At 39.9% G+C, this 17,737-nt stretch overlaps 1 protein-coding gene across 7 annotated transcripts in view; it reads left to right on the top strand.

Moving 5' to 3' along the window:
• The window catches only part of LOC6529439 (neural-cadherin), a 102,246-nt gene that overhangs the window by 56,441 nt on the left and 28,068 nt on the right, over window positions 1–17,737 (top strand). The window lies entirely within an intron of this gene.

Here is a 17,737-nt window from a genome sequence, read left to right on the forward strand (position 1 = left end):
GATTTTGCCGAGTCGCGTGCACAACAACAGTTTGGTGTCCGAATAATTTCGAAATAAATAAAACAAACAACAAACCAGTGTACAAAAAAAGAATACTCAAAATTAATTAAAAAAGGGCCAAACTGGGTGGTGTTGTCGCCGCCTCTAATTGAGTTCATCAACAAATTTTGTTTTGCTCCTTTTTCCGCGTGTAATAAGCTTAGGTATGGCTGGGCTTACGGGAAACTTCAATTGTTGATCGTAATCCAATGCGCTTACTCGCAGGGATTGTATGTATGTGTGTGTGTACGACGCCTGTAAGTATGCTTCATAAATTTTGCGGGCGCCAAAGGATGCCTGTGCGTGTATGTGTGGCAGGATTAAACGTGAAATTTTAATACGGATAAATTACAGCAGAAACTTTTCGCTGCGTGGAATTTGTTAATTTAAATTTTTCAAATTCCACCAGCAAATTTAGCATATTTTTAAATTTTTGTAAGGAGCTATTTAATTACACCCTGAAAAGGAAAAGTGTTAATTTCAAAGACTGTGGTCTTTTGCTAAACTTTCCATGTAACATATTTACGATTTAATGATGTCGTAGGAGTTTAGAAAATTATTGCACAATATTAAATAACCTACGAAAACGCAATGCCGCCGTAAAAGTATATTTAATCCATCAATTAGTGACTTAGTTGGAGCCTATTTTAAAACGTTTTAAAGCCTGTCGGCACAATAAATAAACAGGTCTTAAGTGCTGCCATGAAGTGCTGCTCCACAACTCCACTCCGCACCATTCCTTATAAAAAGTGAACCCAAGGCAAACACAGCACACACACTGGCGCAAATAAACAAATAGCAATGGCAGCCGCAAACAAAACGGAAGCAAAGCGAAATCCTGTCTCGCAATGAGCAAACAATAGGCGAGTGTGTGTGTATGGGTGCGGGCAAAAGGGTTCAGGTGGGGTCAGCTGCGGTTAAATAAATGGAATGGTTGTTGGGAGAGGGGCCGCGTGGGGGGTAAAGGTTATCTCGGGATGTTGGTGTCAAAACAACAAATTGTTTTATAATGCTTGGGACAGACAAAGGACACACAATCACAAACTCACACACTGAAACACTCAAAGGCGAGTCCAAAATGGAAATGGACACACACAGAAGCCATTTGGGCGTGGTCAGCGTATGGCAAATGGCGAATGGCAAATGGTATTTGGAGGCCGAAACGGAAAGTGCTCGGGCTTATTGTTCACATTGTCTGAGCTTTTATAATTTGCCAGTCAAATGTCACGACAAAGGGATCGTCTCATTTCTATTGAAGCTGTGAAATTTCCGTGGAAATGCCTCTCACAAAGCGCTGCATAAATGATTGCGCCATAGGTGGCCGTCTTTTGTTTCTGTTTTTTACTTGTGCTTTTTCATTTTGCTGAAAACTTTTTCGTGCTGGTGCACCTATGAAACAATTTCCGTACCGAAAAGGGAATAAGGAATTTGTTATTGGCTCTATTTTTTCTATGGATGCGGAAGCAATTGCCCTTAACTTTTATTTTCCTCAGCGTGCAAAGCTTTCGAATTTTTATAAAATTACATCTTGCTTGCTCAGGTTAAACTTTTTGACGCTTAAGAGAATGAAAAAGAATTTAGTAGTGCACTCCATATTAAAATCATTTAAAAGGGCAAGGTAATTATTTAGGTATTGCACTCTTTTCCATTGAAGTCAAGGAGATGAAGCTCCTTTAAATAGGACAATTTGTTTCTAAATAACTCGACACCTCCGCCTTGTGAGTTTCTAAGCCAGTAACTTTACCATTGCATCGGGATCGGCGGAGATTCATTGAGTTGTCACCTCGGCAGTTGCAAATTGGCCTGACAAATGCGATTGGCAGGCAAGGAAGTTGATTGAATGTAGGGAATGTCTCGGCTCGTAAATTGGCATTCATTTGCATTACCGTAAAAAGTTATTTGCACATGCATGTGTGCACTTGGCCCGGCCGCACGCTCCAACAAATTGCAGCTACTAAAGCGCTAAAACGTGACGACAGATGCCGGAAAAGCTGGGAAAAGCCGGGAAAGCCGGGGAAAGTGTGTGGGCCCGAGGCAAATACCCAAGTAAATTCGAGTGCACCAAGGGCGGGGTTCGCTGAGAGCTAAGACATGGCATTAGCCTTTTCCTACTTCCTACTTTTATTTCACTTTGCTCAAATGCTTATTGGCTTAGTCCGAAATGCAGCAGCAACATCAGACTCAATAAATGCCATAGCCATGCGTCTATACTTCCCTGTAAGCCGATTTATCAACTGCTTCTCCCCCAGCCCCTTCAAGGCCCACCACCAACCCAGTCGGCTGATTGCAAAGGATGACAGACCGATGAGATCTTAAGCTAAGTTCGTTAACTGACGTCCTTGTCGAAGAATACAAATTAGGTTCGACTGCAAATTTGCCTAAGAAACGCTTAGCCTTGGCAAAGTGCATTTCATTTGTAGCATTTACTTAAAGCAAAAAAGTTAAATATTCAAAAGAACATTAGGCTTTCAAGTCCTGGGCAGCAATAATAAGATGTTATAGGTGTTTAATTTCGAAGGTTGTCAAAAAGAGAAACTTGAGGTACGATCGCTTTAACATTATGCTGCTCAACTTGACTTAACACCTTTTCTAAAATTAAATGCACACAATCAACCGATGAAATGCCGGCTGAAACGGGGGCAGGTGGCATTCGCCTGAACAATGACAGTCCTGCCATTTACAACCTGGCTGAAACAAACGCAAAATGACAGCCAACAAGCTGCAGTAGCAGCAACAACAAAAACAAAAACAAAAACAACAACAACACTACTCTGCCAGCCGTCGCGACAACAACAAGACCAACAGCCATAACAAGCGTGACGCAAGTTATGCTCCAAGTGGAAGCGCAGTTAAAGTGTCAAAAACACGCGCACACAAACACACCGATGAAGGGGGTGGTGGGTGGGAAATAGGGGCTGGACCAGATGGGAGGTGGAAACACTCACCTGGGCAGAAGCCACCGAAGGTTGTCCCTTGGTATGCAAGTTTTATAGATTTTTTTTTCACACGTGAAGCATTTAAACGCGCCATTAATCTCAAACAGTCGTGGCGACTCTCGCACAAGAGCTCGCCTTCTCGCAAACGCCCCAGGCCCTTTACACTGAGGAAAAATAATACAGAAATGATATAAGTAGGGCTTCGAAATTGCTGGTAAATATGTCAAAACGTAAGCAGTGTTGCGCAATGTTTAATGGGTAAGCACCTTTTCAGGTGCTATCAGTTTATGAAACACCTTTTAAGCCACTGCCTTTTTTTGCTCTGCTTTAATGGTCACATTTGTCATAAATATCGAACAAGCAAGTGGTTGCCACTCAGCCCCCCTTTTTTGCCCCGACTTTATTTTTATGTGACCACACACACATCTATACGCGCACAGTATCTGGCAGACAGGCGAGTGGGCGTGTGGGCGTTTCGGCGCTTGGTGGGCGTGGCACAGAGTAACACATGCGATTGATTTAAAATGCACTTGAAATTATGTACGATATATTTGACAAGTGAATTTATTTAAATTTTGTTTTTGGCAGGTGTCCGGGGCCAACGGGGCGTATGAGTGGTTTTAACTTATGCGGGCGACCGTAACAACAGCACAACGCTGACGGTTATTTATGATTTCAAGTGTATTCCGTTGTCTGCTTTTAGGGGTCAACTTATGGCCATGGCCATGCGTGTGTGTGTGTGTGTGTGTGTGTGATGTTGGCCATTGTTTATGGCCCGGCACTTTTTGCTGCAATATGTTGCCCTGGCAAACAATGCGATCGCATGTAGCGGACCAGCTTTGGAACAAATTGTGCTACATAAATTATGCGAATGTCAAAAAGTTTTTGGCGATTCAAACACGCCCACCCGATTCCGCCCACCACAAAAACAAATTGAATTAAATCGGGTACTTGGAATTGGGCCAATTTCGGTCCGAGATTATGACATGATTGAGGAGTTCTCAAATAATTGGTAAGGGTCTTAAAAAATCGACAAAGCGGAAACTGTTAATATACACAAGAAATAGAACGAAATCATGTTGTAATTACACACTTTCTCTTCTTCTTGATTTTATAAAAATTTAGTTCTTAGGGGCATTCTTAACATTTGAAAGTCTTTCAAAAAAAACTTAGCTAAAGCCCTTCTTCTTACATCCATGTACTACATTTCTTCATAAGGCAACGCCAACGTTCTTCATAAATAGTTTCGCACTCAGTTTCATTAGACGTTTTTCCAAATACACAAAACTTTTGTCATCAAAAAATCCCGCCGTTATCCCGCAAATGATCAGCAGTTTTTGCGGTGTGCATTTAATAAGCAGCGTCACATCTTTTTATGATTTCATCATGCATATAAACATTTGACAGCTCGAGTGTTTATGGCGAACTTCCCGTGCTCATCTAAACTTGCCAATTTCGCCATCAATATCATCATCAGCAGAAGCCAAAGCAGCCAAAATATCTCTATCAGGATGCGGGGCAGCCACAGGGTCCTGTGCCTTTGATGGCTGCATTTAAGTGCTTCGCTTTGGTTATAAAACTTTAAAATATGTGCGTATAAAAGCAAAGCAGATTCTTTGCATCTAACAATGTACGGAAATACGCGTTTTGGCAACAGCTGAAGCCCAATTTCCGAAGTATGCTGGCCAGCGTAATGAGCTGATGCGAACTCGAATATTTCCTACTTACTTGGTACCAATAAAGTTTGACCACAAGCGAGACAAAGTTTTCACGTGGACTTAAGTACATAAAATATTCCTCGGGAAAGGATAAGCGGTGAGGAAAAAGAGTGGGGGCAATTCAAATTACCAGCTGGTCAGAACTGAGCATAAAAGTGTGGTTTATCATAATAATAAGAGGATTCCAAATTTTCAAGGGACATTTAATTACAATATTTATTTTTACAATTACACACTAAGTTCTAAACTAAATATTTTATGACTTTGTAAGTGTCTTTCTGCACTAATAAACTTTTTCAAGAGATTTCAAAACACGGCTTGACATAAACTCTACACAGCCGTGTTGAAAATCAGCTTATTCTATATCAATCTATAAAAACCAACTCCTTCGTTAAGCTGACTTATACGTATAAGTTCCCAAAAAAGCTTTTCTGAAAGCTTTCAGGACTTATATTGCTATAATTACACAGAATTTTTTCTTCATACTTATAGTTAATAATGGATACAGTCTTCTGAAAAAGACATCCTACCAGAAAGTTGTCGATGCTATAATAATGATTAAATTTGTTTCGAAGAACCAACCATTTGTAGAGAAAAGTACCACTGAATATTGTGTACCTACAAAAGCTCTTCAGCTTTTGTTCCTAAATTCGTTATTGTACTCAAATGCTTGTCTTATACTCGACATGTAAAAGGGATTTTGTAAATTTTTAATATCCATTATAGAATAAATCCCTTTTCGACGTTGCTTCAAGCTTATGTATGAAGGATTTATTCAATACCTTTTATAAGAGTATGTATATGTCAGAAGTGCTTTCGAAACACACAAATAGTCGTATGAATATATCCCTATATTGCGTCCAGCTTTCGACTCCTTTTATAGCAGTGAACTTTCTCATAAAACTCGTATAACAGTTTTGTGGATTTTCTCTACCGTTGCGAAAGAGAAGACTTTTGATTCAGAGCACTATTATTATTGTTTTCTAATACAGGCGCCTTTGGTAGGTCAAGCACTTTTAATTACTTAACTACTTTTGATTCTCACAGCTCGCTATTTCACAATTTAGGCTCCGAGCTTAAACTCGGACTGGATTGATTTCTTTGTTGGCTTTTGCACTTTTACCACCTCAGCGGTAGCTCATTAGGGTGAATTATGAACGATTTTAACAATCATTAGCTCAGTCGTACATATTAAGTTGAGCAAGTGACAAAGTAAATTAGGTGACAGACGGCTTTGAAGTTAAATTTTATGGGAAAGGGGCAAGGTCGTGTTGCAAAGGAATTGCTGATGTTGGGTGGCTGCCAGTTGCCAGCTGGAGTGCCCTTACCCGTGACTATTTGCCAAACAAATCGCTTAAGACCCTGATGGCAGCCGAATAACAAATATACAAGCACACATTTGTCAGTCAATTTTCAATTGGCATTTGAGCCTTTGAGCCGGCACGTAAATTTATTTGCCTTTGCCTGGCAATCAGAATGGGAATCAGTATCCTAACTGAAATCTGAATGCGGAATCACAATTGAATCACTGTTTTCGATTTGAAAGAAAAAACATATGCACCTGCACAATGAGAAATCGCTGGATCTTCATAGGTGTGCGGGTAAAAGCCCCCTCGGTAATGCAGTCAATTGAGTTTTCATTTCAGTGAAAATGTAACAGGACTGCATACGAAGACTGCTGACAATTTATCACCTCGCCAATCGAATTTTAAAAATCCGTGCTCACTGCCGGTGAAATATTTTTGAAATAATACCCGCGCAATGTGAGTACATTGATTGCCTGGTTGACTAACATCTTAATAGGGTCCAGTAATTTATCATTCAATTGAAGCCGGAATGAAACGCAAAGCATCGATGCGTACTTTTTGGAGCGAGTAGTCAAAGAATGTAATTAAATATTAATAATAATTTTACGAATTTCCAAACTGTGCGTAATGCAGTTTTGGTGTTTAGTTCAATCAATCGCCGTCAATCAGAATTAAAACCCCAGAGGGCGAGTTAAAACACATACTTTAATCGCAGGGGGTGCCATTTTAACCCCAGCGGCTTTAAGGAGCGGAAGTGGTCAGTTATTAATTACATTTTATACATTTCGTGCGATTTATTATTATGCGCATTATGAAATTGTTTGATTTATGTTTATTTGTGGGGTAAGGTCCTATTGAATAACTTATTGTTGAACTCTTTCCTTTGACAATAAATCAAGGGTTTTCTTGTGCTGCTGTATTTGCTGTCTGGGCAGCTGTCAAGCATTCCCCCAGGACATTTGAGTATGTGGATATATTATGACATTCCATTTCAAACAGGATAAATTGCTTTTGGCGGAAAGAATTCGAGCGTGAGACATTCTCTCCGAGGAGGTGCATAACTTTTAAAGCAATTTAATAGTCAGCAGTGAAAACTAAACTTAATATGGGGAAAATAAAGTTTATTTTCCTGCGAAAACAAACAGATGCTCCACACCTTTGGGAAACTTTTCTTAATTTTCAATTAAGAAACGCAAACAATAATTTAGATGCCAGATGAAAAAGTGTCTTGCAGATTTCTCGCAGTAGTTTCTCAGTTTCTCAGTTTCCCGTCTGCTGTCTACGCAATTAATTTGCTGCAAAAAGGCGGACAGAAATCAGCTGAAAGGATGAAAAAAGTAACGCGGACAAAATGCAATTGCAAGACGATCTCTTTGCTGTATTCCTCTGTACTTTTTCGGTGCTTTTCCTTAGCTGAATACGCATAAATTCGCATCCGGCGACAAGTTGGCGCAATGTGCAATGAATTTTGGGCTGCAATACCTCGTTCACTTAAAGCGCAAAATTGTCAACGTTGCACTTTATCAAAAAGGAGGAAAACATGCACAACAAGAAATACTTTTTTAATCGCTAATATGCTAAAAAGTTGTCGCCAAAAACAATGCAAAATAAAACTGGCGCTGGTCTTAAATATTTTCACGAACAACTACTTTCTTGCAGTGCACTCATGGGCGTCGCAGTCTGTGTTTGGCAACATGGCGTATGCGGCACTTCCGCTAAGCGAAAAAAGCGGAACGGAAATGTGCAAATGAGTGCGCCTTGAATATCTTAAGCAGGCCATGGATACTCAAAGTTCCCTTTCGCCCATTTCCTCCCTACTGTCATCTCAATTATTGTTTTGTTTTTGCCAGAAAAGATGACAAGCTGGGAAAAAATGACAATTTAGCCTCCCAGTTGCCGTTTTTTGTACTGCTTCGCCTAATTGGAAAACTATATGCAGACAGAGCGAAGTAGCAGCAGACTGCTGAATATGGCAGAATAAAGTGGGGCAGCAGTGGTACGCAAATGCCGCTGAACTTAAAGAGAATCACAAAGTCAGTAAAGGGAATGAGCTCGATTTGCGATATACTTTGAAACTTTTGTATTTAGGAATAATGAAAACTAACTAAATTTAAAACTAATTATATATCAAAACGTGAAATCATCTAATGTAATGTTTGTGCAAAATGTACAAGCATTGAAGCTGTTTTCCAATTGAAACATTTGCAATCAGCAAACAGCCTTTCACCCTTGACCCACACATTAGGCATCAATTACCAACGCTTCGGACGGAATAACAATATGTGGGTAATGGGATACCTCTCTCAAATGCGGCAGCTGTAATTAGATTTAATTTTCGACTAGGATGTGAAAAACAATATGTAAATAGCTATGGACCAACATCAAAAAGCACAGTGGGATTAATTTAAATGGGCAAAGGTTTGCTATGAGATTAATCAGGTTACCCGTCATTATAGGTCACTCATTTCACTAAATCGGACTAATTTGAACACTTTCCATTGATTAAGAACACACGGATTTCAACACAGTCATTATAGGATTTACTCTTCTTCAATTTTCTATCGCGTTAAAGTCTATTCACACACAACTCATGTGGGTGTGGATTTGAAAATCTTGTTTGAGAGACATTTGGAAAAGTCCAACTTTGACCGCAGAAAACGCGTTTCCATTTCCGACTTCTGTGATGAATGACAACAAGGAGTGTGCATCATCCATCAGAGCGTGGCGAAAAGTCAAGCTTTTCGCCATGTGTGTGCTCAGGAGGTTGGGAAAATTGAAAAATGCATTACAATTAGTCGACGCAACTAGATTGTCCAGACCGAGATGGCTTTCTCCCCTCTTTCACGCATGGTTCTGATCCTTATTGGAGGTTTTGTGCGATAATTTGACAATTATCACCCTCTAAAAAGTTTTTGTTTGTGACAGCCGAAAAAGGTAATGTCAACAGCAGGGTGGACAACGAGGTGGACAACGAGGGTCTTATTAGAAAGGTGGACAGATAAGCTTTGGCATGTATTGAACTTTTGAATCTCATATCACTTTATTTGGGTCCCTGTATTTGTTAAATTGCCCCGAGCGGATATACCTATTAATACAAATTTATCACTCATAATGTAATATTTATTTGGAAATAAAAATAAGCACTGACTTTTTTAACATCTTACCAGTTTTGAAAATATTCCGTTGTTTTGCGAAGGGTATCTCGCATTTCACCCACTTAATACTCCATTATTTCTCTACATTTTTTTGAGCGCAATCTGTGCGAAACTTTATTAGCTCGACCAGCTGTCACACGGCGACCTTTATCACATTAAAACAGGCGCAGGAAAATACAAAGAAAATAGGCGAAAATCTCGTTATCCCTGCGGTGAGGGAAGCACTTGCCAGAGACCAAAAAATCTTGCCCACCTTTCACCTACAAATTTTTATTATATAGACAGACCCTTTCTCGCCCTCTCGCTTCCCCTAATTGATCAAAGAAACGGCTTCTAAAATGGAGAAAAGAAAACTTCTCGAAACTTGCCTCAACAATTTTCACGCCAACTTAAAGCCGCTTACAAGTGAACTGAGAATCAAGAATCGAGAAACGAACACAGAAGTTCAGAGGGAATCTTTCTGGTTGAGTGGACTTGAGGGCGTGCACTTCCTCATCTTGGCTACCTTTAAGGCATTTCCCCATCTTCTTGTTTTTTTTGGCCAACTTACCTGCTCCGCGCTCATTAAGATGCATTGCAATCTGTGTGTGCAATATGCTTTTACCTGGCGATGATGATAATAAACGGCAAAGTTTTTCCACAACTTGAGTTGATTATTATGCGCCGACAAACTTGGAATTGTTAATGCGTGTTAAAGATTTTGCATTAATTATCTGAGCGTGGCGGCGTCGGTGTTAGTTAGTGGGAAAACTTTAATTAAGTCATTATGCAATTGTGGATTCCGCATTGCGCATACGCCGCGTGTGTCGAGGACGAATGTTGACTAAGAATCGTTGCGTGTATGCAAACTAATTTAACGAGCAAAAGTGGACTTTTTCAACAGCTTTGCGCGGTGAAAAGTAATTTATTTCAGAAGCTCAGATAACTTTTTTTTAAAAACTAAATAACTAAATAAAAACTAAAGATCAAACTAAAAATATATCTTTTCGAGTATAAACATTAGAAAATTTTAATTAAAAAAATTGTTTTCTCAAAAAAAACTAATGCTCCTACTTCCTATTCAAAAGTATAAAAATAATCATAAAATGAAAGCGAAAAAACAAACTAATAAAATCACAAACAAAACAAATTGAAATACCATAAATGCTGATACAAGCAACCAAATACCAATTGCAAAACATAGGAAAAACAAAAACTTTTGCCCACAAATGCCATAAAATGCCAGATACTGCAAAACTTGTGTAGCTGCAAAATTTTATGGCCTCACCCAAAGTTGAACTCTGTCCCGAGGCCTTTGATTCCTGTCGAGCTTGATTTCCTCGAAAAAACTTTGACTTCTAGATGATGATTTAATTGAGAGTGCAGGTGATGGGAGAAGTCCTTAAAGTGTTTTCCGAAAGCCAAACAGAAATGTTCCCTGCCGTTATCCTTTTGTGTGTGTCCCTGCCCCCGACTCTACCTAGTTCGCATTGTCAGCGTTCAGACAATTGAGCTCAAGTGTTGCCACTTGGATTGGAGTCCCCTTGGCACCGGCCTCATAACAAGTATAAATGTCGTGCAGAATGTCCTGCGACCACGGCAAGGGAGAAAACGTTGGAAGCCAGGGAATTTTGTTGTGAGGCAGACAATAAAAAAAGCTGGGCCACAAGTTTTCTTAGATAAGCCCAAGCACGTGTCTCTGAAATTCATATAACGCATACGCGGCGAGGGCCGCCACATTTCTTGTTTTGCAGTTCGTTGGTCCAGAACTAGCGTCTAAGTGTTCCACTAAGCATTAGGTTAAGCTATACAAATTATGTTTATTTTCAAAAATATGAATTTTTTTTTCAATTTACAAAACGCCTAAATTTTCAACAGTACGCATTTGGTCAAGTGTATGCGTTGCTTTTATTGATTAACTGAAATAAGACCAAGACCTGCTCGTCTTTAATTCATTTTCCTTTTGTCTGAAAGCAAACACAAGCTCCATTTGCCAAGCAGCATTGCTTACTTTTCTCTATTATTACCACTATGATGGTAAGAACGCTTATTGTCCTTGGCTTCCCGACTTCCCGACTTTCTGGCAATCACAATGCCAGGAGTGCAATTGCTGGGAGCAGCATCATCTTCGTTTTATCGCACACCCACGGCCACGTCCTCGACTCTCGTTTAACTTTCGACCTCCTTGCAGCCTTTGTCCTGTCTTGCAAGTGTTACTTCTATTTCTACTTGTTTTTGTGACCCACAATTGAGTCCCATAACTCATAAAAGTTTGCAATCAAAATAGCTGAAGAGCTAATTGAGTTTGCTGTGTACGAAAATTGAGCTTCCTTTATTTTAGTCAATTTAGCGCAGGGACAGGGTGTGAAAATTATTATCAGCACTTGGCCAGCTGCTTTAAAATCCTGGCCAACTGGCAACAAATTAGCAAAAAGCTTTTGCCAAGGACAAGCAAAGGATTGGGTATGAAAAGCCTGGCAGGCACATTCACGTGTATATTTTATTGAACCGCCTGTGATTTTACCAGCACATTGGGCAGTAAATTCTCCAGCAGTTCACTGATTGCTACACGAACAGTTGGGCGAAGTCAGGACATTGAGGTCAGCTTCTGCAAACACGCACCCAAAAGCCAAATCAAGTCGAGCTGACTTGGCCCGAGCCACCGTCCACAATCCACCTTTCTTCGATGGGTTTCTTTTCTCTCCTATCGTCCTTGTGCACTATCAGCAGGAAAAAAGCCATGGCCTGTTTGGACTTGGTCCTGTGTGGGCTGGGATAATGAAATAAGCCACAACAGTAACGGCTCCTCGAACATATTGAGTGGAAGCTGCACAAACAAATGAACTAAATGTGAACACGTAAGGTAAATAGCGAGTGCCAAGGATGAAAGAAATAAGAAAAGGATGGGGCTTCCTTTAATTCAGACTTTAATCCACTAAACTAAGCAGTGAACAAAGCAAAGGAAATAGGGAAAGAATGTTTTTGAGATTTAAATTTAGCTGAAGGCGTCTTCCTTTTTTTTATTAAAACCTTTGTGCAAATTTACAAGAAATATTATTTCCATAGTTAGTTAGCTAACCAATATTTTCTACTCGCAACTGAAATTCTCAAACCGAAGTGCAATTAATCAGTGAGACGTGCCTCGCCCACATTCATGTGCGTGCTGCACACGAAATGTTGATAAAAATGTGCACTGCCACTTGCAGCGTGTAGCGAGATTGTTGACTCGCTTTTATTTATATAATTTTTTGTTGCCAGTTGTTTTTCCGAGCATTTTTGCAGCCACATTTCCACAATGCAGCAACTATTTTGATATTTTTTGTTTCCTTTCGCTCTCTGGGTATTTGTTAAATGCTCAGAGTTTTTGCGCAAATTGTTTGAACAAACTGTCACCAAATGACAATGCGGCGGCTGATGATGATGGCATGAGAGGATGGCACTCGTTGTTGTGAGTGTTGGGATTGGTCACTTGTGAAGGGGTAGGAAACACATTCGGCATTTTGGAATTTTTTTGGAAGTAATTAAGTGAGTGGCAGGACATATTTTTGCTCATTTTAAGTAGAACTTTCTCTGCTAAGTAGATTGCAATTTTTAATGTCAAAATATGTGAACAAAGTGTTATATACCGCGCTTTAATTTAAAGGACACTTAATAGTCGGAAGAAACAGACTTTATATATGTACTCGTACTTGTATATCGAAAGGTTTTAGTGCTGCCGCCTTGCGCAAACTGAAAACTGCAACGAAGCATGGAAAGGGGCAGATAAGCTGCATCTTATGCAAATGTAATTAAAATGCAACAGAGAGCGCTGTTTTACAATATTTTATGCTATTTCGCCAGCTTTATATTTTTTGCCCTTTTTGTTGTTGCTTAGGATGAAGCTGGCTTAGCGACACAGTCGTCCGTCTCTTTCACGCTGCACTCGCTATCTCGTGTTGGCCATTCCGGTTAAATGAAAATGAGCGTTGTTTTCTATTTATTTCGGAAGCGATAATTAAAACAAATAAAAGTTAATGAAATACAGCTGAGAATGGCAAACGGTCCCCTGGCACACCATAAATGTAGTCGTGCAACTGCCAGAAAACAAAGACGTTAGTGAAAACCCAATCCCTCAGTACAAACTAATTGGGTCGCAAAACAAACAAACCTAGACTCAAGCGGTGAAAAAGGTGAATCAGAGAAATCGTTCTTACAAAGCCAAAGCTTTTTTCTTTTTCGCACTTTTAATCTGATTACGTAGCAATTTTTCCATCCTCCCCTATCCTGGCAGTGGAATTTCCCGCTTTCCTGCTTTTCATTGTCACTTTTGTTACCATTGTTGTCATTGTCGCTCACGTCAAGCTCAGATTATGCAACTCAGGAATAATCCCTGCTTTGCCTCTGATTTACTGAACATGACGAGTTGGAAAACGAAATAGGAAAGAAAACCAGTACCTGATAATTGAAACAAATGTGTAAATAAAAAACCTGGTTTAGACCCGCTTTTATTTTGCGGGAAATTTAATTTGCGATACAAAAGCATAAAATCTAACACCACAAAGAGTCTCTAATGTCAAGTGCAGACTTCCTGATGTCAAACAAAAATGTTTTATGTTATTCAAAGACACATAATGGAAATTCCTTTCACTAAAATTAATTTAATAGAAGTTAAGCTGTAATTACACCCAATGATTAGGTGTTGAATAAACACAACCTCGTTCATACTTAGTTTTGGTTTGGAAACTGAAGTTAGTAAAATACTAGATAAGTCCCTATTTCTATAAGATGTTCCAGTAAATGAAATAGCCTGTGTACTGATATGGAAACAAATGGACCCAGGTCTGAGGCAACTGGGATGATTTTAATATCTTTGAAGGGTTTCCTGGCCAAAAATTTAGTTATTAAAATAGCAGCCATTTTATTCGTAAGCTTAATGCTTTTTGATCTGTCAATAAATCCAATTTTCCGTTCTTACGTTTGATTCCAGGTAAACAAATAGCGCTTCCTATCGCAACTCCTCTATAAAAACCGCACTCAGGTAAGGTTGGTACTTCGTTTGACCGCATCGAGCAGAAACTTTAATTACTTTGGCGCTAAAGTTCGGTGAAGTTAACTTTATGTGCAATCCCCTTCAACTTTAAGCAGCTTATAAAGAAAACAACGAACGTAAAGGGAAGTGAAGGAAAGCCGGAAACTTTCATGTGCTAGGGTCAATAAAACACAATGGAAACGAAACGAACTACCGATAGTTGCAAGGAATACAGAATTCCTAAAAATATGCATGACTGTTGTGGGCACACTCGCACACAAAAATAGCAAGTATATTTGTGTTCTGGCCAGAGGAAAATGTAACACACACAGTAAGGACCAAATTCTGAAAACATTGCGCATACACCAGGTGGTGCAATACCCGATGCTGACACTTTAATTTTTACGCAAAACTGAACGGTCAACGGATGGAAATGGAAATCTAAACATAGTTTCACATACATATCTTGCATTTCCATTTCCGCGACCAAAACTGCCTATGAAATATATAAACCCAACAACAGCTAGTGAGATCAAATATGAAAAACAAATATTTTGGAGCCGACTAACTAGCATCTGAGCTCTATGCGCCCTATTGTTTCAGTTACACAAATAATTTCATTGCACATATTTGAAACAAAATAGAAATGGGAATGGGAATGGGAATTGGAATTGGTAGATGAATAGAGAAACATTATATCTATAAATCCGTGTGCCCCAGATAAGCCATGCTTCCGTTGCCAAGGAATTTTGGTTTGTCATTGGAATTGTTTGCCATATTCATACGAAACGAATATTCTTCTATTTGAATTGCATATTTGAGTTAGGATTTAGGTAGAAAAAACACCATTTGACTCACAGGGAGATCGCCCGCAAATAGTTAGCGCAAATAAAGGTTAAACAGGTGCTTCTTAGTTCTTTTGAAGTTCAACTTGCTTAACATATTTTTTAATTTATTCAATCCGGCTATTTAGATAACTCTACGTAAGCCCAACTGTAAATACAATTTTACGCTGAGGTGGCGACCCGAGAAACAGCAGAAATTGTAGACGCAACAAACATTGTGTAATACGGCTCCGACCGCAAGGGCATAAACAATATTTATAGTTGGCCGATGTAGATACAGGAGAAGCCATCGTCGCACCAACAATGAATTTGCGACCATAAAAGCCAAAACATTGTTCGTTCGCAGTACCAGCTGCTAGTGGAAAGTAACAGTGCCACACAGACAGGACCAAGGTCTGGAGACGTTTTATGAACACTCCGCACAAATCCTGCATCCTACAGACCGCATAGGATATCCTTCATATATGTACACCGATGTTTCCCCATCAATGGCTTCACCCCTGCCATATTCCATCTCCATTTGAAGCACATTTCAATGGTTTTTATGGCAAGAACATCAATCAAATGGAAAATATTATTGACAAAACATGCGCACGACATTGTTGATGTGATTTTTCGCAAAAAGTGAAGTAAATATAAACGTGCACTTGAAAAAATTCAGCAAAGTTAAATTGGATACTAAACAACAGTAGCTATACATTATATATATACTTAATGCAGTCCCACACTGAAATGAAACTCTCATAAAATCCACCTAGCTGGGCGGCAAAACTATTTTTCTAAAAGCTCAAAAGTAATAAGTTCAGATGTTCCGGCGGGTGCATGCATTCAGCACAATCGCGGCGCACTCGGGCCACATAAATACAGAGAAAATGTCTAGAGTAAAATAAGCAATTTGCGGACGTGCCGCCGCAAAACTAGGCAGCAATTTAAATTGTATCGCAGTGAAATAGTTTGATAAATTGCTGCAAAAAATTGATTGATGCCGGCGATTGATGCTGCTTCCTTCGTCCTTCGTCCTGGCTTATTTGTGGAAAAACTCCAAGCTACGAGGCGTTGGCCCTGCCACTCCAGCGACAAGTGTCGATAAGTCACGCGTGACTCTGGACTCGCATGCCTGGAATGGCATAAATCAATGTAATTAATTTGAGTTTATCAAACTCTGAATGCCGTCCTTAGCTTGGCCAGCCACTCGATGCCTAATGGCCGTTCGAGCAGGATAATTATCTCCATTTGTGTATACAATACCAAGCAGTCTGAGATGTTATTGCTGTCTGATGTTATTGGTGTCTATCATTACCGACAGACATTTGCCATTGAGTCTCGAGAGAAAGCTGAAGAGCTGCAACGTTGGCTTGACAAAGAGCCAAACCAGTAATTTTTATTAATGGACTTCTAATTTGTTGGGCACTTTTCTCCACTTTGCCCCCTCTTGAGCTGAGTTCATTGTCTGGGGTTTGACAGCCTTTAAAGTATGCACCTTTTCCCTCAACCTAAATTGGTTTATTTCGTCAGGCCGCGTCCACCTGTCGCTTTTGCTTGGAATTCTTGATGAAAACTCTGGAATATTCTTGGACGGTTGCGCTGAAAGTTTCGCTCGAGAGATACAATTTAATGCTTCACCGCGATGCGGTGGAAAACTCATTTACCTCGGAAAGAGACTTCTGAATGCGAGGCACGCATTCGGCCAACTACTCGCTTTTCCGCTCCCCTTTTTGCGGGATAGTGTAGCCAATCATTGAGCATATGCCGTGATAGAGGGAACGGGCTAAAATGCTCGACATGTTTACACCGTTCGATTGGCAAGCTGTGGATGCTATTAAAAGTTTGGCCAAAGTTGCGCACATAATTTAAACTATGACACGAGGGCCGCAACTTTCCACCGCTGTCCTTTCAGGATGATTAGTCGTCCCTTGGCCCAAAAAGGCAGCAGGTGCACTGGCAAGTTTCCGGTGATATAGCACTTTGTCCACTTGACGTAGTTTAGCGACACTTGAGAGCTTTGCCCGAGCACTGGGAATAAATTTGTTAAAGAAAAACAGTTTCTAAGCCTGAAATCCAAAATATACCAACGGAAGCTGTAACAATATAAAATGAATTTTAGAATTGGGAATTTTTCTTATTTTTGCTCTTTCCAATTGCTGAAGCTTAAAACCTCTTAAGCTCTAAAATCGGCTCTAGGTGCCTGAATATAAAAAGTTTTAGCTTTTGAAAGGTCAATTTATATACCATTAACATTTTCCCAAAGTGTTAAAAAGTTCTAGCGATTTTTCTTAAATTCCATTGACAGCTGGCGAAGTTTTCTGGCAGTCAATTTGCGATGTCGAAACTGAGAACGAATCCCGCTCGAGTGGCGACAACTGGCAATAGTGAGTGCCCCATTCTGGTCCCCCAAATGGCTAACCCATTTTGGTCATTCATTATGCAAAAGCTGCTTCTGTTGTCGGCATAAATTCGCTGGGGACCGAGACCAGCATAAACAAGTCAAATGCAAGAACAGGGTCACTAGTTTTTGGTCAGAACAGAATTATGGCCATTTGGTAATTGTACAATCGTATGCAGCAGATACTCGTACAACTGCAATGACAACTGTTCCGGGGGCGGGAACACGATTCTGGGCCCATCTTTGGGCCAACTGTCATCAGCAAAGGGAGAAATGTTTCTTATTCTCACTTTCCTTCTGCTGGCCACAAAAACCGCAACAGGCCCCCAGGAAAAGTCGTTTGCCTCTTGTCGCCAGCATCGTTGGG

The sequence above is a fragment of the Drosophila yakuba genome, chromosome 2R (genome assembly GCF_016746365.2).
Source record: "Drosophila yakuba strain Tai18E2 chromosome 2R, Prin_Dyak_Tai18E2_2.1, whole genome shotgun sequence".
Taxonomy (NCBI): Eukaryota; Metazoa; Arthropoda; class Insecta; order Diptera; family Drosophilidae; genus Drosophila; species Drosophila yakuba.